Genomic DNA, 25,283 nt, shown 5'->3' on the forward strand with positions numbered 1-25,283 from the left:
CGCCAAAGTCTCAGAGCTGATACACATGCTGAAGCAGAGAGTGTCACCTCAGGAGCAATATCATGAGGTTAGCTTGAATGTGGCATTTTAATTTCCATTGCTCCATTACTCCCGCGCTTGGAACAGTTTGAAATTTTTTGACTGCTCTGCAATTTAGTGAGATCTTTTTATTTTGGCTCACACTTCATCAAAAATCACATTAACATATATGCAGGTCATCTTTTGAGCTTAGGAGAGCTTGCTGCAATTCATGTTTAGAAAACATTAAATTTTAAAGCTAAGAAATTCTTCTCTATAGATTTATTTTATTTTTAATATTCCTGTTTGTGTTCTGTAATCCTGATGTTTTATCAAGATGCTCCTCAAGTCTGGAATACAAATGCAGCAACATGCTTCTATCACACATTTCACACTAAAGCGTTTTCAGAATTAAATATCGTAATCCCTCATATAAGAGCATGTAATGTCATGGCCAAAAAAGATATGTCAAACTCCAATAATAAATTATGCTACTTCAAGGAAAGTTCTCCTCTCCGCCCTCTCCATCCTTGTAAAAACATTCTCTTCTGCAAAATACAATATTGTCAATTCTCAGGGATGTAAATGGTTGACTGTGATTCAGAAGTATGATTTTGCCCTTCACTATTCATTGTTTTACAAAAGCAACTCCCCCCCAGGCCATTAATACAAACTTATGATAATGTGATCTGCGGCACAGTGAGGGTCTCCCCTAACCCCCAGCTGATAGAGCACTTAGCAGTAGGTACTAGAGTAAGTGGATCAGAGTATTTTACCTGTAAACATGCTGCAATAAAGTGCTATCATTCCATTGCTACAGATTACTTAGTTAACATTTTTTCTAATATCTTTGGATCACTAGTTCATTATATCATTACCTGATAAACAGCATGGGTAATGGATTGAGAGCAACTGCATACCTTCAGGAAGAACCTGCCCGATAACAATAATCCATTAGAAAACTGGCAATATCCTCTGATCTATTGCCCGCAAAGCTATGACTTGATGGAGAGTTTCATTCCCTCTGCTCAGTACTCCAGAAGAAAATCAGCACAATTTAAATATTTCTTGTGATGTGACAGCTCTCTAGAATCCCTGGTTGCATTCTGTTCCCAAGGGATGACAATCTGGTGTTCCAGTGAGCACAGAGCAGTGAAGATGAATTGAAAAAGCTTGAGATAAATTAGGGCTGGCTAAGTTAAAATTGTCTCTGCTCCTGAGTCTCTCATCTGCAGTCTGCAAGCCTGTTTTGCTGTGAAAAAGCTAGATGGCAGGCTGCCTCAGTGAGTTCTTCTTAAGCGACAGGGAGCATTTTCAATGAAGAAAAATTCTCCTATTATCTAAGCTAATGTGACTGCAGCGAAGTCTAGTTTTAAGAGCATTTACTGGCATGAAATTAATTTTTACTATTGCTCTCTTTCATGCTACAGGTCAAAACGCACACTATCAGTCTATACATTTCTATCAGAAAGAAAAACTTTTTAGTTAACAAATGATAGTGTAGCTCTTGTTATATCTGTGCCTGATCAAAAATTGCCTACATTTAGGCTATGTTAACCAGCAATGTATTTCCTAATGATACCTGTTTGATCCAGGTTATTTTTTCATTCCGTGTTCCTGCTCTCAGTCTTAATGATCATCATTATGCCAATAGTTATCTTCAGTTATCTTCCTTTTAAAATGCTTTACTATAAAGGTTGGCAGTGTTTTTCTCCTAGCTGACAAAAATTGAAGTGACAGATGGAAATCAGGACATTTTGCACTTTTTAACCTTAAGAGATGCCAGTCCAAGAAAACGTCTGATGGGCATTTTGCCATATACTCCAAGTCTGGTTTAAAAAAAAAACAAACTTTGTGACAGATGGTCACAGACTCTGATTGCAGTGTCTTTGTGATTGGAAATAAAATTGCAATTGAATTCTTCAAAATTTAGGTTAATGCCAAAGTTTGATAGAAAGTGTCATAACATAAGTAATAATGTCAATGTTCATTGTGCAAATAGCCAATGTTTAAGATGTATCACTATGCACGACACTGGTAAGATTAATCTTCTAGTTCCTCTGATATAGGATGATTATTTTGGCAGGCACTTAGACACTTTTGAAAATTCCACCTCTAGTTTCTAATGTCCTGATTTTCTGAGGTATCAGCACTCACACCTCCAAGTGACTTAACACAGAGTCTTGGATCCTTAGCACCAAACAAAGTAAGACCTCAGCCCTGAACCTATAAATATGTGCAATCTATAAGAGCAAGAAGGCTATGTGTACACTGGTGCACATACTTGGTTATGTCACCATGTACTGCTTACGTATATTCTCCATACCCTCACAGATGTCCACAGTATGCTGTGCTGGACACAGCTGTAATGCTTTTGCAGGCATATACCTTCATCCAAATTGCCACTGTTGTTCCATATTAATATGACTATTTCAGATGCTGTGACCCAGGATTATGTGGATCACAGGGACACTTGCTAAGAACTCTTTGACGTGTGCTAGTACAAGCTGAACATCTCTAGTCCAGCAATCTCTTATCCAGCAACATCCATGGTCCAGCATGATTTTAATTAGCTGGATGCCCATTTATCAGAGGTGTGGCTAAGTTTCCCACAGTCCCATAAGTTTGTTTACAGTGAATGGTCCTGGCTTTCATTGTTCTGTGCTCCTATTTAGTTCTAATTTAGCCCTAACTGCTTTCTAAGAGGTCAAAAAGCATGGATGCGTTGGTAAAGTTGCTAGACAATATTGACCTCCCATGGTCCAGCAAACTCTCCTGTTGGCTGGTCAGGTCCTGAGGGTGTTGGACTAGAGAGGTTCAACCCATACTGTCCAGTGCCTTCACATATCTGCTAATGGCAGTTTCTGCCCACTGACAAAGTGGGTGGAAGACTCAGAGCAATGGAATTTGAGAAGGCTGAGAAAGCTATTAGAGGAGAGTGTTCTAGAGTTGATTTTGACAAATAGGGAGCAACTAGCTGTGCATTTGATAGTGGAAGATAGAGTAATTCATGAAAGCGGTCATGAAAGGGCAAAGTGCATGATTCTAAGGAATGGTAGGAGGGAAAGGTTCACAATAAAGATAATGGATTTCCAGAAGGCAGACTTCAGAAAATTCAGTGAGCTGGTAGGTGAGATCCCATAGGAATCAAGTTGAAGGGTAAAACCAGAACAAGAGAGTTAGCAGTTTTTCAAAAAGATTTCACTAAGTGCAAACTATCACATGGCACAGGAAAGATAAGCTTAGCAAAAGACCACCCTGGCCTAAATAGGATATCTTCAATGTTCTGAAACTAAAAGAAAGAGACGTACAAAAAGTGAAATCTAGGTCAAATTACAATGAATGATTATAAAAACATAAGCGACGAGGAGTCCTGTGGCACCTATAGACTAACTGAAGTGTAGAAGCATAAGCTTTCGTGGGCAAAGACCCACTTCATCAGATGCTTTTGCAGATTCAGACTAACACGGCTACCCCTCTGATATAAAAACATAAAAATGTAGAGACAAAATTATAAAGACCAAGGCACAAATTGAGACTAAATTAGCTAGAGACATAAAGTGGTAACAAGAACACATACTACATTTACAATAGAAGCAAGAGGAAAACCAAAGATAAGGACAGCCTTCAATGAGTGAAGGAAAACCAGTAACAGACTGTAACATGTGGAAATCGCAGAAGTGCTGAATGACTCCTGTTTCAAAATGGTTGCTAGCAAGTGTACATCTAACATTATGAATGCCAGAGAAAATGAAGTAGGATCAGAGACTAAACAGGTAAAGAACAAGTTCAAAATTACTTTCACAATTGACAAGTTATTGTAGTATGTCTAGTGTAATGGATTTTTTACTTTCAGTCCATGTCACCATGGCCTGATGAAATACATCTTAGAATACTTAAGGAGTGGAATGAGGAGATGCCTGAACAATTAGCAATTATCTTTGAAAGGTCATAGAAGACAAGAGAGATTCTAGAGGACTAGAAAAGGGCAAATATAGTGCCCATCTATAAAAAGAAAATTAAGGACAACCTGGAGAATTACAGACCAGTCAGTATAACTAAAATAATTAGAAAGATAATGGAGCAAATAATTAAGAAATCGGTTTGAAAGCACATAGAAAGTAATCAAGTAAAATATGTCATAACTACCTAATAGCTTTTTTTTTGACATGGTAACAAACCTTGCAGATAGGAAGTGGAAGATGTATTATATCTTGACTTTAGTAAGGCTTTAGATACTGTCTGGAATGACCTTCTCTGAAACAAATAGGGAAATACAACCCAGATAAGTGCACAAGTGGTTGGAATACCATTCCCAAAGACCACAGTCAAGTTGGAAGGACATATTGAGTAGGGTCCCACAAGGATCAGTTCTAGGTCTGGTTTTGTTTAATATCTTCATCAGTGATTTAGATAAGATGATAGAGAGCAAATATATCATGTTTGTAGACAACACTGAGTTGGGATAGGTTGCATTTACAAGTGGTTGAAGAATATCATTAAAAATCAAAATGATCTAGACAAACTGGAGAAACCATCTGAAGTAAATAGGATGAAATTAAATAAGGACAAATGCAAAAAATATTCCACTTAGGCAGGAACAATGAGCTGCACGAATACAAAAGGGGATATGATTGCCTAGGGAGGAGTACAGAAGAAAGGGATCTGGGTGGTCATAGTGGATCACAGGTTAAATAGAAATGAACACTAACGTTGCAAAAAACAATCCATTTTTGGATGGTAAGTACAATACAAGAAGTAATTTTCCTGCCCTACTGCACAGTGATTAGGCCTCAACTGTAGTAATGTGTCAATTCTGGATGTCACATTTCAGAAAAGATATGGAAATATTGGACAATGTCTCCAGGAGAGCAAAAATTATTAAAGATCTAGAAAACATGACCAATTCGGAAAAATTGAAAAAAATGCTGTTGTTTAGTTTGGAGAAGAGAAGATTGATGGGAGATATTATACCCGTTTTTAAATGCATAAAAGGTTGTTTTCTTAATCTCTGATTATAGGACAAGAAGCAATGGATTTAAACTGCAGCAATAGTGATTTGGTTGGACATTAGGAAAAACTTCCTAATTGTCAGGGTGGCTAACCACTGGAATAAATCACCTAGGGATGTTGCGGTATCTCCATCATTGGAGATTTTAAAGAGCAGATTAGACAGATACCTGTCAGGATTGGTCTAGATAATACTGAGTCCTGACATGAAAGCGGAAGACTGGAACAGATGACTTCTCAAGGTCTATTCCATTCCTATACTATCTAGTTTGGCTCCTGATCCTTATTACCGGACAAATGTGAAACAGAAAATTTGACTGATACGTTAGTAGATGGAATTTGAACAGGAATTTCTCACACAGATATGGTTGTGCTTGGGGGCTAATGACAATTCATTTGGCTTCCATGGAACAGATATGGTGAATGCCTGTAATGCTAAAAAACAACAAATAGTTTAGTAGCACCTTAACGACTAACAAAACATGTAGATGGTATCATGAGTTTTCGTCCCTTATTTATTCTTCGGTCTGGATTTCTAACACTCCTGTCATCTGAAGAAATGGGTTATGCCCACAAAAGCTCATGATACCATCTACATGTTTTGTTAGTCTTTAAGGTGATGTTAGACTATTTGTTGTTTTTTAAGTTTGTCTTGTTACAATTAACTCAGCTACCCCTCTGATGGTTTTTCAATGCTAAAACATGTCCTGAAGCCTGACCATTGTTTCTGGTGCAGGAGAACCAGCACAGTGTTGTAGAATTACATGATTTTGGAAACCTGGAATGACCAGCAATGGCTTCAAAACTTTTGAATGGGGAAACAGACCTTCTTGAAGCTATGGGAGAAACTTGCACAAAACCTTCAGCATGAGCACACTCAATTCAAGCAAATCATACTGCTACGGAACCAATGGCTATGTTCCTGTGGAAGCTGGCAACAGACAGCTATCATCTGCTGCAAACCACTTCAGGGATTCAAAATCCACTATTGGGGGCATGCATTTTTGTAATGCAATTAACACTAAGCTACCAATAAGTAAGTGCCAGGAGAAAAGTTTCAGAAACATCTGGATTTCAGAGGGTAAGGTTTCTAAACAGCATGGAGGCCATCACTGGCATCCACTTCCCAATACTTTACCAACCAAAGGGGGTAAGTGAATATGTGAACCCAAACTGTTTACTATTCATTCATTCTTCAAGGTTTAGTAACTCACAGAGGCAGAGTCATGAATAACAACGTACGGAACACTTGAAAGATTCATAATAAAAGCATCTTGAGGAAATTGGGATTATAAGTGGAGGGGGAAGAAGGGATTTGATTCCTTAGAAAGATAGTGCTCTGTAAACTGTGTCTGTGCCCACTATTATTTTGAGAGAAGATGAATGCCTGCTTCTATCTTGGCTCATGAAAACATGCACATGAAAAGAGTGACCCTGGAAAAAGGGGAATTCCATTACAAACTTAATACCTGTCGAACTGTCACAAAGTGCACGTTCGGTATGCTAAAATCTCATTGGCACTGCCTACACACCTGCCAATGTGGCAAATAATCTTCATCTAATCATCACCTTCTGTGCACTCCTTAACATTTGTTTCCAGCCTGAGTGCACTCCACACAAATCTGCTTTACAAACTGCATGTAAGCAGCCACTGTGACTGTAAGCACCCTGCCTTCACACCCTGCACACTATTGTAATAACCTTTTTACAAAGTACAGCTTGTGAGGTTTTACTGGAGGAAAATTACTACTGATCAGTGAGTTATTCTTGAATGATGTATGCACATTGTATATATTAAGCATTATTGATATATACTGGATATATAACCAAAGATATATCATCATGCTTGTCAGGGAGAATTGGTAAACAGGTCTTCCTCAGACAAAGGAATTTGCATTTGTTCCTCTGACCATTCATGTCTTCAGACAAAGATAATGAAGGTCCATTTTTACATAGTATGTAAATAAAGCTATTAAGCAAATACGTGGTGGGGAAGACAGCATGGTGTCTAATCCCAGCAGGAGAGAGAAGTTTGGTCTGGATTTTACTTTCCAAAGAATACATTGCAAAGCACAATAAAAAGGAGGACTGAATGTCAAATGCTAAGCCTTTGAATCAAATTATTTTATACAATATTACTGTATTATAAAATTGTAGTGAGCAAGGTCTTTTATAAAATTCTATGGCACACTGATAATTAGTATAATTGTGAAGCGTAAGTATTAGCATACCATAAGAAATTATGAATACATGAATATTACGCTTTACAGCCTATGACTCAAACAAAGGGAAAAAACAGAATGCTCTCATGCAGGAGGGAATGTCACAACCTGTCTCCAAAGAAATTAAGAGTGTTGTCATAAAAAATAACAGAAGCCCCATTTACATTGAGTCTGAAGAGGGATGGGAAGATTACAGGAAGAAAATGTCTGCTTGACCTCCCTCTAGCAGAGCCCTTTGGCTTCTGGCTGGAGCTGGTTCCTCACAGCCTGGGCATACAGAGACTGAGGCCAGGTGAGCAAACCTGACTCATGGACACACTCCTGTCCCTCCTGGCCCAGTTCAGCTCCTCCACCTACTGCCACACAACTGCTACCAGCTCATTTTTGTAGGGAGAGTGACACTGATACCCGGCTTGGGCCAGTGGGGAAACAGAGAGGGGACTGGTGACAGGCAATACACATGCAGATAGCCCTGCTCTCCCATCTGCACCCCAATCACTTCACACCTTCACTGCTAACCTCTGCATCCTCCTCCTGTACCTATATAGGAAAACTGATCATGCACAAAGCAGCTAGCATTGATGCTCACTTCCTCTCTCCCATGACTACTGTTCCTCTGCCCATGTACTGGGAAGGGAGGAGGACTGAGGCAAGAGGCATGGAAGATTTCCACAAGGGTGATGGTGAGTGGAAAGGGGAATGGAGTAAGAGGACAGAGGGTCCCCACCAAAGGTACTGGTGAGAGGGAGAGGGGCAGGGAGAACTGGAGGGAGTGGCAAGGGGCTCCAGTTGTTCCGTAGCTGGAGCCCATGCCTAGGGAAATAGCCTGAAGCATGGAGCACCCATCGGTTAGGGTGTCTATCCATAGGGTGACAGTGCATCTTTGTGCACCACATGATCAAGGATACCCCCGGTCTCTGCATTCAAATAATGACAGGACCAGGGAAGGCACAAAGAGGAGAGGGAGGGGCTGCATGAGCAGCACCCTCTTACCATCACTGTCCCAGGCCCATTGGGTGCCCAAGAATGCAGAGAGGAGACTGGGGCTACGTCTAGACTGCAGGCTTCTTTCAGAAGAAGCTTTTCCAGAAGAGATTTTCTGGAAAAAAATTCTCCCAAAAGAGAGTGTCCACACTGCCAAAGCACATCGAAAAGGTGATCTGCTTTTTCAAAAGATAGCGTCCATTCAGTGTGGGTGGTATCTCACATTTAAGCTGTGATTACTATGGAAGGAGTGGCCACCAGGGCACCCGTGCTTTTTCCTCTTTCCTCTTCTTTCGAAAGAACTCCCTCTTCTCCATCCACACAAGCCTTTTTCCAAAAGACCTCTTTCAGAAAAGGGCTTCTTCCTCGTAGAAAGAGGTTTACCAATGTTGGAAAAACCCCTCTGTTCTTTCGATTTTTTTCTGAAAGAACGTGATAGCAGTGTGGATGTAAGTGAAGCTTTTTTTTGGAAAAATTGCTGCTTTTCTGAAAAAAACTCTGCAGTCTAGACATACCCTGAGGCTACACAACAGGGGTACCCAGCTGTCTGCAGTGTGCAACAGCCAGAAACCCTCAGGTCTGCCTTCTCCCCACCCCGCACTCCACCAACAGTTGAAAGAGCCTTCAACCTTCCAGCTGTCAGTGTTTTAGCTGCATATTTGTTTCCTTTTATACATGTGTATTCAAATGATCCTGATTAGAAGGCTAATAGAAATAAAAAACAAACAAGTTGTACCAATTCCATAAATTCATTATGACTCTATTTGGAACTTCAGAGCACTTCTGAAATACAAATAAATGGTTAACTAAAGACATAGCATATTAAGAAGAGGGAAGTAGTAAACCATATTACCAAGCATCATTCAGCAACACTGTACAATTCATAGCACAACCCAGCATGTCCAAACCTTATATTTTGTTCCAGAAGCACAAATGTCAGCAGAGCTATGAAATAGTTGTGAGTGGGTTTTGTACTGTATATCACACTGAAAAACTCATATGTTGTTATTTGTTCAAGTCACATTTAATATAAGTTCAAGATTACCCTGAGAATAAGATGTTATCAGGAGGAAATCTCCTGCTAAGATGTTAAGAAGTGACAGGACAAAGCATACAGAAAAAAGATGAATCTTCTTTCTCCCCCCACCCCCGCAAGCTGAGGGATAAGACTGAAGAATGATGCATTATAAAGCATACAGATACATCACACATCAAAACTATTTGTATTTCCATCCATCTTTTCAAATAGTGTTTTTGTGGTGTGTTTTACATATAGCAGACATTCTAAAATGTATCTCTGCAGAATTTGCTACTCAGAAAGGACATCTTGCAATAATTTCTCTTATCTCTGATTTATAAGAAGTTATGAAGAGGTATAGCTGAAGGTGTCCAAAGAACCCATAAGCACACAGGAACTCAGGCTGATGGCACTGAAAGTCACCATACCTAACTTTGATATGACTAGAAAAATCAATGGTATTCACAAAGTCTGAGTTTGGCACCTTAAAGTTCCCTAAACAATGAATGGGGAAAGAGAGGAGCCTCAGAATGCGATTCAGAAATATCAGAATACCAGGCCTTGTTTCACATAAACTAGTTGATGGATGATGCTAAAGCAAGAGGTGTGTGAAAAATCTTACTCTTCCAGAGAAAGGCACCCAAGTCCAGGCTGCAGGGAGGTACCTCCCTGGGCTTGGCATTTGCAGCTGCAAATTCTCTTTACATTAGACACCTATATTGTTTTTCAAAAAAACTAGGACAAAGTCAAGACTGATTTCCTCATAACATTTTGCCCAGAGGGCAGGTCACTTACCTTGCTTACCAGAAACCCCAGGTTTAAGTCACCTTAAGGGATTTAAACTGGGATCTTTACCTCTCAGGTAAGCTCCCTAGCCAAGGGGCTGTAGGATAGCTGAGACAGAGGGTTGTATAAAGATTTTATGCCAGGAGTGGAGAATCTAGGTTCAGGGGGCTGGATGTGGCCTCTAGCTTGCCTGGATATGGCACCTACAGCCCCTCCACCACTCCATTGCAAGGCTGGAGCACATGGATCCCCCTGGCTCTGTGCAAGGTGAATGTAGGGAGTGTCTTTCTCAGTTGGGGGAGACTTCAGTGAGAGTTTGGGTTTTTTTAGTTTTGGCTTTGTTTTTTTTGTTTCCTTCTCAGTTGTGTGCAACTCCCGGCCCAAAAAGGTTCCCCGTCCCTATAGGCATTCATAATCCAGGAATGACCAGAGTGAAAACCATAGCTAGATCAGAGATATGACCAGTATTTTGCTAAGTAGAGGCCCAGATTATGTGTCTGACTATGACAAATTTGAGGGCATTTTGTCCCTGTGCACCCGGTCATAATGGCCCTCAAATTTGACCTGGCTACCACGCTGTTATGATGGAAGGCTGCCAAGTCATGACAACCAGCTCTCGTCAGGAGAAGCCAAGGTATATGTGTGTGCCAGAGAGGAGGCTATGTCTCTTGCTTGCTCCTCCACCATAAATATAAATCAGCTACACTTTAATTTCGTTTTTCATGACATAGGAACTCACACTCTATTTTTAAAAGGAGTCAATGAAAGAAATCTATACATTATGGATTTCAGAGAATTTGAATTCACATATTATCTATATTGGTTATCATGAGCTGAGCCCTGTCTGGAAAACTATGCAAATTATAAATACATCTATGGGCTGCGAGTAAACTTAATTATGGTACACACACCACATACTAATCCTGAGGAAATTTGTTGTGGGAAATTGAATCCTCACCATTTGAGAGAGTAAGGCTAAAGGAGTAAAAAAATAAATAATAATAATTATAGTCTTTTTTATACATACTTTCACTTTACATGACAGCAAACTGACTAAAGAAAAAATCTCCAGCAAGCAGATGTCTTATACTACGAAGTTTAACTTTATAGGGAACTGTCCTTAAAAACAAATCTGACAGGGAAAAATCATGCCATATACCCTGATTTTAAATACAAAAAACAGTTCGGCTCATTTTAAATGTTCTTGGTATGGTTTTTACTATGAAAATTAATATAGCAGTTCCCTTCCTGATGCGGAAATCAAAATTGGCTCGTCCATCAATAAACTGAATATATATTTAAAAACAGAAACAATTCATCAGCCATAGATTTAACTAGATATTTAGGATTTTATTGGTGAGCACTTTTAGCTTTTTGCCTAGCACTTTTTAAGAATGAGTGTTTAAAGAAAAATAAAAACAAAGTTTTAAACACTGTCACAGCAGCCCTGCTTTAGCTGTGCCTTGTATTTTTATTACCTTTTTGCTCCAGATAAGCTTCAGCTGCTGAGCCACTGGTGCAACTACATGAGGCAATGAACAGAGTGACCAGTTTCCAGCAGCAGGAGAAGAAATGTAATCAGTCTCAAATGGCCCAGCAGGCAGGCCAGTACTCACCCACGTGCATCACACTCTCATGTATGGCAGTGAAATCCACTCAACTCTGGGCAGTTTCTCCTGCTCAGTCAGAGATAACTCGATACTTCTGTGAAGTACATCAACCCATCACTACAGGCAGCTGCATTCTCAGAAGCATCTACCAAGTGCTTTTACTTGGAGTACGCCCCCATTACAGCAGGGGTGGGGAACCTTTTATAGTCAGGGGCCACTGACCCCCAGAAAAATCAGTTGGAGGGTCACACATAAGTGAGGAGCAAAAAAAAAAAAAAAAAAAAAAGACACTCCCCACATTTCCCTTGCACACCAGAGCTTAGAGGGGCCCAGGCTAGTAGACATTTTGTGCTCCAGCCCCACAGGGGGGTTGATGGAAGAACTGAAGCACCAGCGCAGCCTCCTCAATATGAAGGGGAGTCCTAGGCTTCGGGGGCTTGATCCAGGCAAGCCAGGGGCTGCATCTGGCCTCCGGGCCTTAGGCTCCCCACTCCTGCATTAGAATCCACAGGAGGGGACTCCCTATCATCTTTCTACTGTTGCTAATGTTTGCTCCCTGATGAGCTCATCCTTCTCTCTCCAGGCAACACAAGAACTGTGCCCCTTTACCCTCCATGGGTAAGGAATGTTCAGCATACAAATCACATACAAGTAGCTGTGCCACAATTAGAAAGGGACCCAGTGTGGGACCATACATGTTCTTCCACACCTGGCAAGCAATTGGCTCCTATAGCAATTCCACATGGCAATACAGAAAGCAGATCCACCGCCATCTTAGCAAGCTGCCTCTCCTCTTTGCAGCTTTCTTGTAAGCTGATTTTATTTTCTTCCTCATACCCACCACCCCATCCATCTTTTCCTGCAGTCCTTTTGTGAAATGAAAGTCTTCTCTCTGCAGGTACTTCATCACAAGTCTAAAATATTTTTCACTGAGTGAATAATTCATTTTTTAAAGTATGCACCAATGTTCATGTTTGTATTTAGTATAAACTGGCTATATGAAAGAGTTTGACTATACTAATTAAAATGAATAGGGAATTATTCCCACCCCCTCTATCTGCCACGGGTCTCATTACTAACACACATCCTCAGTGCAACATCATGTATATCAACAATCCCTTTTAAAATATTGAAGACAAATAAGTCTTGCAATACACTTCAATAATCTTCCATGATTATCCATTTGGTTTAATTTTCCAGTTTTCATTGTACTGAAACATTTTACCACATACTGTAACATACCATTGTGCATGTATATTCACTTGTATTTCCAGCATATTGAATAGTTTGGATAACCTTTGCAAACAATTCTTCCCCCCTTTGTTGCATGCTAACTTGGCATGTTTTGTGTGGGAGGCCCATGCATCAACTTCCACCATCAGAGTGTTAATGTATCTGATTTATCAGTTCTTTCAAAGCTGCTAATCTCTTTCCAACCCACATCAGTCTTCTAGGCTGAAATGGATTTATTTTATAATACATTTTCAGCTACTATTCTGAGATTGTTTCTCTAGGAAAATAACAGTGAAGGGATTTAGACAAAGTGCTTTCTTATAGATGGATCTCACCCACATTCACACACCCATATGAAGCACAAGTAAGTAATCACATTAAAGGGTTAAATAATCTACTGTTGAATAGGTTAAAATGCATCAAATTACATCTGTATGCAGTCACAAAAAATATGTGGTTTTACCATGGTTGCAATCCCATCTTCACTGCTCCAGTCTACATAAAACACAAAAAAGCCTCCTCCCAAGGCAAACAAATAGAGTTGCCTTGACAAAAATATTCTTTTCATTTTATGCATGAATGTTTATGTGTCAGGAAATGGGAAACTTGAAATAATATGATATATGAATAGTGATAGAAATGTAGCGGTGTTAGTCTGGTGTAGCTGAAACAAAATACAGGACTATGTAGCACTTTAAAGACTAACAAGATGGTTTATTAGATGATGAGCTTTCTCATTAGATGAAAGCTTATCATCTAATAAACCATCTTGTTAGTCTTTAAAGTGCTACATAGTCCTGTATTTTGTTTCACGATATATGAAAACATGCTTCCAACCTAGACAGATACTTTGTGACCTTAACAACAAACTTGCAGTAACTTGTGTGTCAATGTAAAAAAAAGTCACCAAAAAACTACTTGAAGTATCAGCTGACTCTTCTTAACCCAAAAATGTATGGAGCAACTACATTTATGTTGACAATGTTTGCTTAAGTTAGGCACTTTTCCAGTTTTATTGCCCTTTATTATATCCACTACAGTTCATTGAAAAGATGTAAGATGTATTTTGATGACATATTTTTGTACCTATTTAGATTATGATTAAGTGGGCAGTGTAAGATTTACAGTAAAAATATTCTTCACCAGTTATTTCCTTGCTGCTAATTATTTGGGCTTTGTATTTACAAATAGCTACATTGTTATTTTCAGACCTATCAAGTTTTAAATCAAACAACTTGCTTTGTTCAGGGATGAGAATATACCCTGGCTTATAAAATGTCCTTGAGTCCAGCGTCACAAACCAAATAACATGAACTAGCTGTTTCATTCATTCGTGCCACAAGAATTGAAGAAGATAGTGTATGAACCAGAGCAGGGTACAGAGGTGACATACCCCTCCCCTTCATCCAATCAAAAACTATGGATGCTTAAAGCACATTGCAGATCTATTTCAACTTGCCAACACATATTTTAAACATTCCTTTTGTAATACTTGAACATATGTACCAGATTTTACCCAAAAGAAAAAGTGAAACTGAACTTTAATGTTATGTATTTCGTGTATAATATTGGTCAAACAGCAGACCAATGATGTTTAGAAGCTACATATTATTATAATCTGTAGATCTGGTGTATTTTAATACAAGTTAAAGAATTTTCTTATGAAAAGAGGAATGATTTTAACTATCTCCAAATCTAATCTGTCAGAGCAGCCCACATAGAAATAGAACTACTTCACTTAGTAGATATTGTGTCCTTTTGCATGTCACAACTTCAGCTACCACAGTGCTGGTATACTGGGCAATCTACCATTCTCCTTGAGCCTACCCAGGACATTATTTATACTGGGGTAGTAGGACTATGGCCACTCCACACTGCATTATAATGATCCCAGCTAGCATAGCAACCCTGTGGAACCATTACCAAACTGCAGAATTAAAGCAGTCCTAAAATTGCTCTACATTACATAGCATCAGATCCAGTCCCCACCTCCCCCCTTCCTGAAATGAGGAGGGGGCGAGGGGAAGAAGATGTAGGAGAAGCACAAAGTGTGTGAAAGTCTTTCTCTCTCTACATCTTTCACAGCTGCAAATATGTGGCTCTTCTGACTATGTGGTTCATAAAAAAGTTTAGCAAAATATTTCAGCCAACTTTCTCCCAAAAATCCAAATTCATGAAACTGTTTCACTCACTTCCTGGGGCTACCATGGTGTTTGCTGCTAGCTTATCAGAAACTCATGGTTATGATGGTTCCAAGAAACTGCCTCCTCTAGGAAAAGTTAATTTTCACTTTGTGCATAAATTAGTTAGCATAGGGAAGACAAATGGGTCATCAGGAAGACTGGAATCCAAGAACAATTTATTTGCAAGCTGCAGACCAAGAAGCCACATACAATTGGGCTGTCCCATAGCATGTGCATTTAACTTTCGAACATTTCCAGCATTTGTCAAAATTACTAAGGCCTTTAGAGTCCCTTCTGGTAAGGGTCCAACACACACTGCCTTGAAGAATCTTTTTGCTGTATGGAATAGCAGCATAATATCATAGGATATTTTGCAATTTTGGCAGCAATATTGTTCCAGTGAATAGGAAGGAGATCATCCAATATGGTTGCAGACTCTGTAATTCAGAACTCAAGTAAGGCTTGGCAATTAGACTTCAATCAAAGCTATTAAGTCAGCAGAAGTAATTAAACTTGATTTATTAAAGAAAGTTAAGAGAAGTATAAAAGTAAATGACAGAAAGGACTCTAGGGATATTTAGTTTAAACAAACCGCATTTTATCCCAGTTACATGGCTAATTTCTAAATAATATAATGATGATTTTGGCAGTGATCTCTCTGTTAAATGTGTCAAAATGAAATAAAAGTGCTAAGAGCTAACTAGCTGGAAAGAGTTTCAAAGAAAGGACTCCACATTTGATTTTTAACATTTAGAATATTTTTGTTGCCATTGAAGTAAGAAGGAGAGAGTTTCTCTTCAATTGCCTGCTTAAGCAAAAGCAAACATACATATACTATATTCTGTACAAACATGAATGAGTATGGATGCACATGCTCACTTTTATATACATTAATATATTAACTTTTATATACCACAGTAGTATGGTGAAACACATTAGTGTAAATATAGTGTTCTTGTCGCTAATGCTCTCTTTCAAACAAATATGAATAGGAGTTACTGTAGAGAACTTTTTCCTGGGTGTCTGGGTGGTGAGTCTTGCCCACATGCTCAGGGTTCAGCTGATTGTCATATCTGGGGTTGGGAAGGAATTTTCCTCCAGGGTAGATTGGCAGAGGCCCTGGAAGTTTTTCACCTTCCTCTGTAGCATGGGGCACGGATCACTTGCTGGAGGATTCTCTGCATCTTGGGGTCTTTAAACCATGATTTGAGGACTTCAATATCTGAGATATAGGTGAGAGGATTATTTCAGGAGTGGGTGGGTGAGATTCTGTGGCCTGCATTTTGCAGGGGGTCAGACTAGATGATCATGATGGTCCCTTCTGACCTTAAAGTCTATGAGTCTATGAATCCAACATACACCATCTCCCCTTCTCTGATAAACCTACAGAAGGAGGAATAGAGGAATGGAGAAGAGCACAATATATATTCAACCCTGTGCTGTGTTGAACCTACACAAACTTTTCACTCATGAAGTTTGTCATCCTTTTGTTACAAATAAGTCAATTCCTCTACTCATAGCAAGGGTGGCAGTACTATTGTTAACAAGGTACTCTTGTTTTGTTACCATGCGGTTTACAGCAGCTTTCAGCATGATTAGAGGACATGCTTACTTTAGCTAGGGGTTCAACAGGAACTCTGTGCACACCAACACTCTCACCATTGCTGCCAAGAATTTTTATTTTAAGATAAAATAATTCATCCCAGAAACTTTCTCCTTCGCTGTATATTTCCTGGTTCCACCCCCCAAAGGCAAGCAAAAGCCAGTCAGAAGGCACTAGTACCATCAGTAGTAGCACTGATCTAGGCCACAATCATATAGGTTATGAGCAGTTGCTATGAGAGCATGTTGCATCCTGCAGCAGCTCCTTAATTTGGCCCCCTACCCTGGTCAGGAACTCAGTTTTCTGGCCACAATTTATGTTCAGATTTAAAAGAAATAAATCAAGGAACTGCAAGCATCTGATAAAATGGTGTGTAGCCACCATTTTATCATCTTATGCACTTCCTAACCATAATCACCTGGGAACAACACATACTGGAGAATGCCAGAATGGATGATGCGGGATGGATCACCTAATAATTGCCCTATTCTAGTAATTCCCTCTTAAGCACCTGACACTGGCCAATGTCAGAAGACAGGATATTTTGCAAGATGAATTATCAATATTACCCAGTGTGTCCATTCTTATGTCAATATGTTTGTCAATGCACTGAAAGCATTCAGCAGTATTTAACCAGATGCTGGTGTCCACCTTTTCTGTTGTGTGTGTTTAGCTATTAAAGAAAGTTCTCAAGTATTATAAACTGGAATGAAATTTAGAAATATTTCTCAATATTACACAGACTAAAGCCCAGAGACTGCATACATATCTCTGTAGCCTCATAGTAGGGGAGGTCTAGGTTGGATGTTAGGAAAAACTATTTTACTAGGAGGGTGGTGAAGCACTGGAATGGGTTACCTAGGAAGGTGGTGGAATCTTCATCCGTAGAGGTTTTTAAGTGCTGGATTGACAAAGCCCTGGCTGGGATGATTTAGTTGGGGTTGGTCCTGCTTTGGCCAGGGGGCTGGACTCGATGTCCTTCTGAGGTCTCTTCCAGCCTAGGATTCTATGATTCCATAGAATCCAGTGAGATGCTTCCTTTGAGTAAATCTAAACATGTGCACAAGTATTTGAAAATTTGATTCCTCTTTGTCTGAAAAAGAATTGCATTAGAGGGATCCTCCCTTACTACTGTTTCCCTGAGATGAATAAGCCTAATGACAAAGAATAAGCCTAATGACAAAGCAGAAATTTAACATTCAGTGATGTAGTAGCCATGTTGGGCTCAGTATATTAGAGAGACAAGATCGTGAGGTAAGCAGTGAGCTTGAAAGATTGCCTCTGTTATGAATAGAAGTTGATTCAATAAATGATTACCTCACCCAACTTGTCTCTCAAAGGGTATGTCTACACTACCACCCTAGTTCGAACTAGGGTGGTAGTGTAGACATACCCAAAGGTAGAAATATTACAGAGACCTGTCACTTGATAAATAACCATGCCTTCCTGCAATATCCCCTGTTACACAAAACTCTCAGCAAACCGCAATATAATGGATACCATCCCTTTCCTTGTTTTTTTCTTAATGTTGGAAACCAATATTGCCAGAAAAAAGATCAATCTGCTCTCAGAAAGAACATGTATTCTGAACTTCATCTAAGACTGCATCCATTGGGTATCATTTAACATTGTCTAAGGGCTTGTCTTCACTACAGTGTGGATCAATGTTGTGGTGATTAATCCACTAGGGGGGGTCAAAGACACATTAAATCGACCCTTAATTGCTCTCCCATTGACTCTGATACTTTACTGGGATGAAAAAAGTAAGAAGAGTTGATGGAAGAGTAACTTTTGTCAACCCAGAATATAGTGGACTCTGTGGTAAGTAGATCTTATCTACATCCACTTGAATTATGCTACTAACGTAACTCAAATTGCATAGGTCAGATTGACTTTTCCACATTGTGTAGACCTGTCCTATAAAAAAGGCAGGCATTCTCTTTTTGCCTTTTCTTTACACTTAATGGCTGTGTCTAGACTGCATTCCTTTTTCCGTAAAAGGGATGCAAATTAGACACATCGCAATTGCAAATGAAGCGGGGATTTAAATCCCCCCCGCTTCATTTGCAGAAAAATGGCTGCCTCTTAAAATAAGGAATAAGGGATCTTTCGGAAAAGGCTTTATTTTCCGAAAGATCCATGTCTAGACTGGCGCTTTTTTCCGGCAAAGCTCCGAGCCGGAAAAAAGCGGCAGCCATTTTTATGCAAATGAAGCGGGGGGGATTTAAATCCCCACTTCATTTGCAATTGCGATGTGTCTAATTTGCATCCCTTTTACGGAAAAGGGATGCAGTCTAGACACAGCCAATGTGTTTATCTCCCTCCACCAGTCGTGGTTAAAAGCCTAACAAGAAAAAAAATTGATTACCATAATATAAAAATGCTAAGCCAGGAATAAGGAACTTTATACTTGTTTTACCTAGTAAAGAGGGGGAAAAAGGCCTTTCTTTCTCTATGTTATTGTACTTTCATCAGGTACCTCAGTACCAGCCATAGGGCAATAGACTACTTTATCAAAGAAAACTAGTTCACTGCTCAATTCCTTCAGACTGGTGCCCTGGTTTGCTATTTTGGTAAGGGTGAAAACTGCCCTAAATGCTAAGGCCTTCCAGTGAGGAGGGAGGAGGAATTTTACATTGTTTTCTCGGGTCAAAGGGATTCCAGGAGGCAGTCTTAAAAGCCTAACTTAAGACCTTTAAAATAATTTGACTAGGATGTACAAACAAAAATATTGATTTGTTTACACAAATAAAACTCATGAGAAATCTGGCTCAGCTCTCAAGCCCAGCTGTTGTGATTCACTCTGTTTTGGTTTTGAAATTCTTGCAATTTAGCAAGTGCTAAATGGATGCAGCTGTGTTACAGTTCTGACTGGCAGAGGTTTGCACCTGAGGTGAAATAAAAATGAGCTGGGCAGTTAAATATTAAAAGAAAGCATTACGGATCTTATTTCCTTTTGTGTGGATTTTGAGCAATGAATTGCTAGAATTAATGGCATGTATAGGTATATTACTAAACCAGAAGTCTGGGGCAGGGAGTACTTGATCTGTACACTCACTCACCCAGGCTATGTCTACACTGCAGAGCTCTGCACGTTCAATGAATGCGTCCACTTTTTCGGAACAGATTCCTAAAAAGCGGACGCGTTCTTTCGGCATCTCTGTATTCCTCACTGTATGAGGAATGAGGGATGTTCTGAAAGAGGAGGTTTTTCTGAAATTTGGCCCCAGGTAGATTGGCCAAATTTCAGAAAAGCTTCTTAGAAAAAAAAGTGGAAAAAGATAAGGAAATTGTGGTTCACCATTTGCATATCTTGTTCCGATATAACCCTACAGTCTAGACATAGCCCCTGTTGTTACATATGGCTTAAAGGACAGAATTAGATGTAACATTGGATCTCATAAAAATATTAATATCCAAATCTGAACCTCTACAACAATCATGCATATTCAGAGGATGAACTTTATTTTGGATTATTATAAAAACTGGGACCAGGTAGGACATCCTTGCTCCTGCAATTAGATGCATGCTAGCAAACCCTGTAGTGCCTGTAGAGTGGCACAAGGGGATTTGCCTGTCTTCTCTCAACAGGAACATATTCAGTGAAGAATCTCAGTATTGAAACTTAACAATGCCAGAATCTCACAAGCAATTATTCATCCTGGGGGAGGTTATGCAGCCATTCTATGATCACAACAAGGAATGAGACCCTGCACTCTAACTCCTCTATAACTCCTTTCTCATGTGAGGTTTAGGGGAACCAAGTGAGCCCCATCTCAGTCTGTGCTGGACCATTGAGATTCATACCCCAAACCTGAAAAATATATACTGAATCACAAATCTGAGTTTAATTAACTCTCAGCTGTTAATTGGGTCTACAGAACCAAACACTACACTGCCTCCTGAAGAAGTTGTGATAAACATCTAACACATATTAAACCTCAATTCCTGATTGGCAAGAGGAAATTAAAAAAAATATTCTGAATTACGTAATTTTGTATTAAGTAGGCCTTATCTGGTGCAAAAGTCTTGTCTTAGGCCTCTGCATGGAGAAAAAACGTAGGAGATAATTGTGACCTCTCTGAGCAGGGTATCAGACCTTATTGCTTTAGTTCATTGTTCAGATAGGATGTGTCACTGCACCCTTTCCTCAAAATAAGCTATGCAATTTGGGCTACATAAATTGCATAGCTTATTTCAAGGTAATTTTGAAATTGCTTATTTTGAAATTTGGCACTGTCTACCTAGTGCCAACTTTTAAAATAAAATGCTATTCAGAAATGTCCCTTAACCCTTGTACAGTGAGGTTTACAGGAATGTTGCAATAGCAGACCCGTTATATTTTGATATAATGGGCTTATAAGATGAGGAATAGCTATTTCGGTATAATGGAATTTATCCAGAAATAGCTCTGCTGTGTAGATGTAGGCATTGGGAGCTTCCTCTCAGCCCTCTTTTGAGAGTAGGTGATCCAGTCACTTTCTAGTTGAGTTACTGTAAATCAAGGATATCAGCATTGGTGCATTCTAGTCTTTATATTAGAGCTATTCGAATTTTGCATTTGAAAAAAGTTTTAACAGTAAGAAAAGGACAGTTCTTGGAAGTGAAAATGTAGAAGTGTCTTTTCATTTTTTCAATTTCTTTAAATAAGTTTCAATTGGACTATATATTTTTATCTAGCTAGCTCCAGTTTATGTTTTCAGGCACATTTTTCTTATGTTTCCTTATCTCTTACAAAATATATGAAGGGATTAATTTGATTGCTGGGTTTGGATGGTCAACCCCAAGAAATAGCTGTTTGCCTAGTTAGGGTAGTTTTCCCCTGGAAAGGCTAGCCTCCTTCTGTTATGGAGGAATCCCCCTGATAACAGATGGCCTGCCAGTGGTAAGGTTTATATCCTTTTAAGTTTGGAGAAAAGTCATTTTAAGTTTTACACCCATATTTGCACTGGACTGAGTAAAGAACACCACCTCTGTAGACTACAATGCCCTGACCAAAAGTGTTAAATATATGAAGGGATTAATTTGGGTTACTGGACCTATATATGAAACATTTTTTCATGAGTGGATACCTCACAAGAATGAGATAGATGATCTCCCTGTCAGAGACAAAATGGAAGTAGAGGAACTTCAATTGATAGGTGAGGACCAGGTAGATAATGATTTATCATTTTATCTACTGTTTTTACCAATGACACTTTTATTAATTTAGATGAGGACAGTTTTAATCCAAGTTGTAAGTATTTGGATACCTTGGACGATCCCTAATTTAGTGAGAATGGACATTTTAGCTTTAATTTTACTATTTTAAATAACACAGAGCAACTCATGGACTGACAGAATATTTTATTTAGACTATTCCATAAATTGTTTTAATTGTCTCATTGTCCCACAAATTGCAGCTATATTTGGAAAGTGGACAATATACCATGGTACTACCACAAGTGTGAGCCCAAAGTGGTGGCTACTCTGGAAGTGGGCTATGTCTCCATGATCTGTCAGTCGGCTTTCCATACTAGGGGTACGTCTAGTCTGCGCACCTTTTTCGACAAAGGCTTTGTTGACAGATACTGTCGACAAAGCCTCTGTCAAAAAAAAGCATCTAGACTACAACCAGTGCCGTCGACAAAGCAAGCTGCTTTTTTGAAAGAGAGTCTAGATGCGCTTTTTTGAAAAAGCACAGTTTGCATGCAATAGTGCCTTTTTTCAACAGAAAAGGCGTTATTCCTCGTAGAATGAGGTTTACCGCTGTCAACAAAACTGCCGCGTTCTGTTGACTTACTGTAGGCAGAACGCAGTGGTAGTGTAGATGCAGGTATAGTTTTGTCAACAAAAGCCCTCTTTTGGCCACAAAACCCTGCAGCCTAGACATACCCTAAACGAGAACTGAGCAAGCATTTTAGACACAGGCAGTCTGCAGTTAGGCATGAACAAAGAAAAGAAGGCAAGAGGGCTGGAATGATGTTTAGGACTCTACTTGATCTCATATTTGGACTGAACAAAAAGTTGTACTTCTTACCTATTTAGAGAGGAAATTTATCCATTTAGAGAGGGAAGAGAAACATACATAAGTGCATAGAAAGAGAATTAGAAACAAAAACTACCAAAGAAATGTCTGATGAGAATTGGGAAAGAAGAGGGCTAAGAAGGATGTGGTTATTGATGAACAGCATAATGAAGCAACAGATAAGGAGTTTATATTAGAGTCTCCTGCCTCGACAGAAAAAAAAATGTCATTAAGAGAGCACTCATCTGTGTATAATGAGGGTGTATTGTGAAGACAAGGCAGGCAAAGTAGAAAGGCTGAATAATTTTTAAATAGTCTGAATAAAATTGGAATGTTGGTAATAGAAGATCATATGGCTTTGGTTGGGTGGACAAGCATAGCAAAATTATGTAATTCATTGGTTGAGGTTGATATGAGTAAGGATGATTAGGAATAGAAATAGGATAAGGAACAAAGTGAAGGCAAATAGGAATAGGCAATCTACTTCTATTCAGAGTTATGCCACTAAGAAGGCTCATTATAAATTTTACCAACAATTATTTGCTAAAAACAAATATTAGCTCACAAAATTAAGAGAACCTGATAGAGCTAAATGCAATATTCTCCTTACTGAGACTGAAAAATATTTGTAGATAAATAAGATATAATTTGGTCATGGAAGTGCAATAGGGTGGCCCCCATTCATCAAGATTGTGGATAATGATTTATTACTGAGTATGATCTTGACAGCAAAAGTCAGGGAGTCCTTGAGAGAGATTCATAAAGATAGTGCCTGAAGCCCTTAAAAGGTTACTGTTAATGATTTTTGGGAAATTATAAAAGTGGACTCTCAAATTCTTACAAAAATATACAGGTGCAGCCAGTTTTAAAGAAAAGAGAACTATGTTAATCTCAGATATACAGAATGAGGAAAAATTAGCTAAACTATCCTCTTAAAGACTGTTGACCATAGGATATGTTTGAGTTAGCTTATAAAGAAAATTTTAGCTAAAGGGACTGATGATTACAGTTAAAATTTGTTATAGACCAAAGGACTTTATTTCAGCTCCAGGATGTGAAGGAAATATTTAGATTTTAGATCATTTAATTAGGTGAGGAAAGCAGAATGGAGATGGATTAGCTATTGTATTTCATGATTTGACTAAGCCTTTGAGTAGAACATGAAGCACATTCTGTCCAGCCTTAAATGGTTTGGGATTGATGATTTTTATAGAAATTATTGGGGGCTTGGATAGCAAGTGTGTGAGAAATGTATGAAGTCCATCACTACACAGAGTGGGGTTAAACAACGTTATCCTTTGTCTCCAATTTTATTCAATGTAGCTATTGATCCCTTTTTAGTTAAATTACAATCTGAGATTTGGAGTTTCAAGTGGATTTTACCAGAGGTAGGTTATAAATCTTAGGAATTTAAACTGCTTTTGAAGGAACACCAATTTATGAGTCAATGTTAAAAAGACTAAAGGCTTTAATGTATTATCTAAATACAAGACTTGTGTAATTAACCCCAGGGAAAATTGGAGGCTGGGGAGAGAGTGTACTGCATAGGTACACCAGGTTCATTTGAAAAGTACTTGGAGGTAACAATAGACACCTGCATAGGGGTTATTGGTTTGTGTCTCAAGGATAAATTGGCCGAGTGGTATGACACTTTTTTTAGGGCTCTTCTTAAACCTGCCCTCAAATTAATGATTTTACAGACAAATGTTTTACCTCAGTTATTTTATCATTTGCTTTTAGTCAAGCCTCCTTTTTATATTTTAAATTAACTTGATGGTTTAGTTAGGAAAGTTGTTAAATGATTTTGTATCTCCCACAAAGTACTACAAAAGTGCATCTGCACAGTACCCTAAACTCGAAATAAGATATGCAATTTGCACTTTGCAAATTGCATATCTTATTTTGAATCTATTTTGAAATAGCTTATTTTGAAATTTGGCATGTCTGCACGGTGCCAAGTTTCAAAATAACATGCTATTTCAAGACATCCCTTAGCCCTTATGGAATGAGGCTACATCTACACTGAGGGTTTTTTGCGGAAGAGGATATACAAATGGAATATTCATTTGCATACTTTGCACGCTCATTTTCATATCCTCTTCTGATCCTTTTTGCAGAAGAGTTTTTGCCATTAAAAAGCCCCCTGAAGACTGGGACATTTGTCGGAAAAAACCCCTTTTGCGCAAGATCCTGTGAACCTCGATTTTTGAGGAATAAAGGATCTTAAACAAAAGGGTTTTTTTCTGACAAATGGCCCAGTCTACACAGGGCTTTTTAATGGCAAAACCTCTTCCTCAAAAAGGATCAGAAGAGCATATGAAAATGAGCGTGTAACATATGCAAATGAGCGCACTATTTGCATATCCTCTTCCGCAAAAATCCCACAGTATAGATGTAGACTGAGGGTTACCAGGATGCTGAAATAGCGTACCCATTATTTCAAAATATATTTTGAAATAACAGGCAGCTTGTGTAAACCCATGGTAGCTATTTCAGTAGCTACTACCTCCAGTATCCCGAAATAGCCGCGCAATGTAGACATACCTCAGATGGGTTATTTTATGTTAAAGGAAGAGATGGAGGGCTAGCACTAAGTTTAATTTCAGATG

The 25,283-nt window shown here is 38.9% G+C and overlaps 1 long non-coding RNA gene across 3 annotated transcripts in view; it reads left to right on the forward strand.

Moving 5' to 3' along the window:
• The window catches only part of LOC142829994 (uncharacterized), a 173,932-nt gene that overhangs the window by 65,401 nt on the left and 83,248 nt on the right, over positions 1–25,283 (forward strand). For 2 of the 3 annotated variants that reach the window (XR_012904996.1, XR_012904997.1), the window contains exon 3: positions 5,765–13,536. The exons of the other annotated variant lie outside the window; for it this stretch is intronic. This is a non-coding gene — a long non-coding RNA (uncharacterized LOC142829994). Of the gene's footprint in view, positions 1–5,764; positions 13,537–25,283 lie in introns of those variants that run through there. 3 annotated transcript variants of the gene reach the window in all.

The sequence above is a fragment of the Pelodiscus sinensis genome, chromosome 1, assembly GCF_049634645.1.
Source record: "Pelodiscus sinensis isolate JC-2024 chromosome 1, ASM4963464v1, whole genome shotgun sequence".
Classification (NCBI taxonomy): Eukaryota; Metazoa; Chordata; order Testudines; family Trionychidae; genus Pelodiscus; species Pelodiscus sinensis.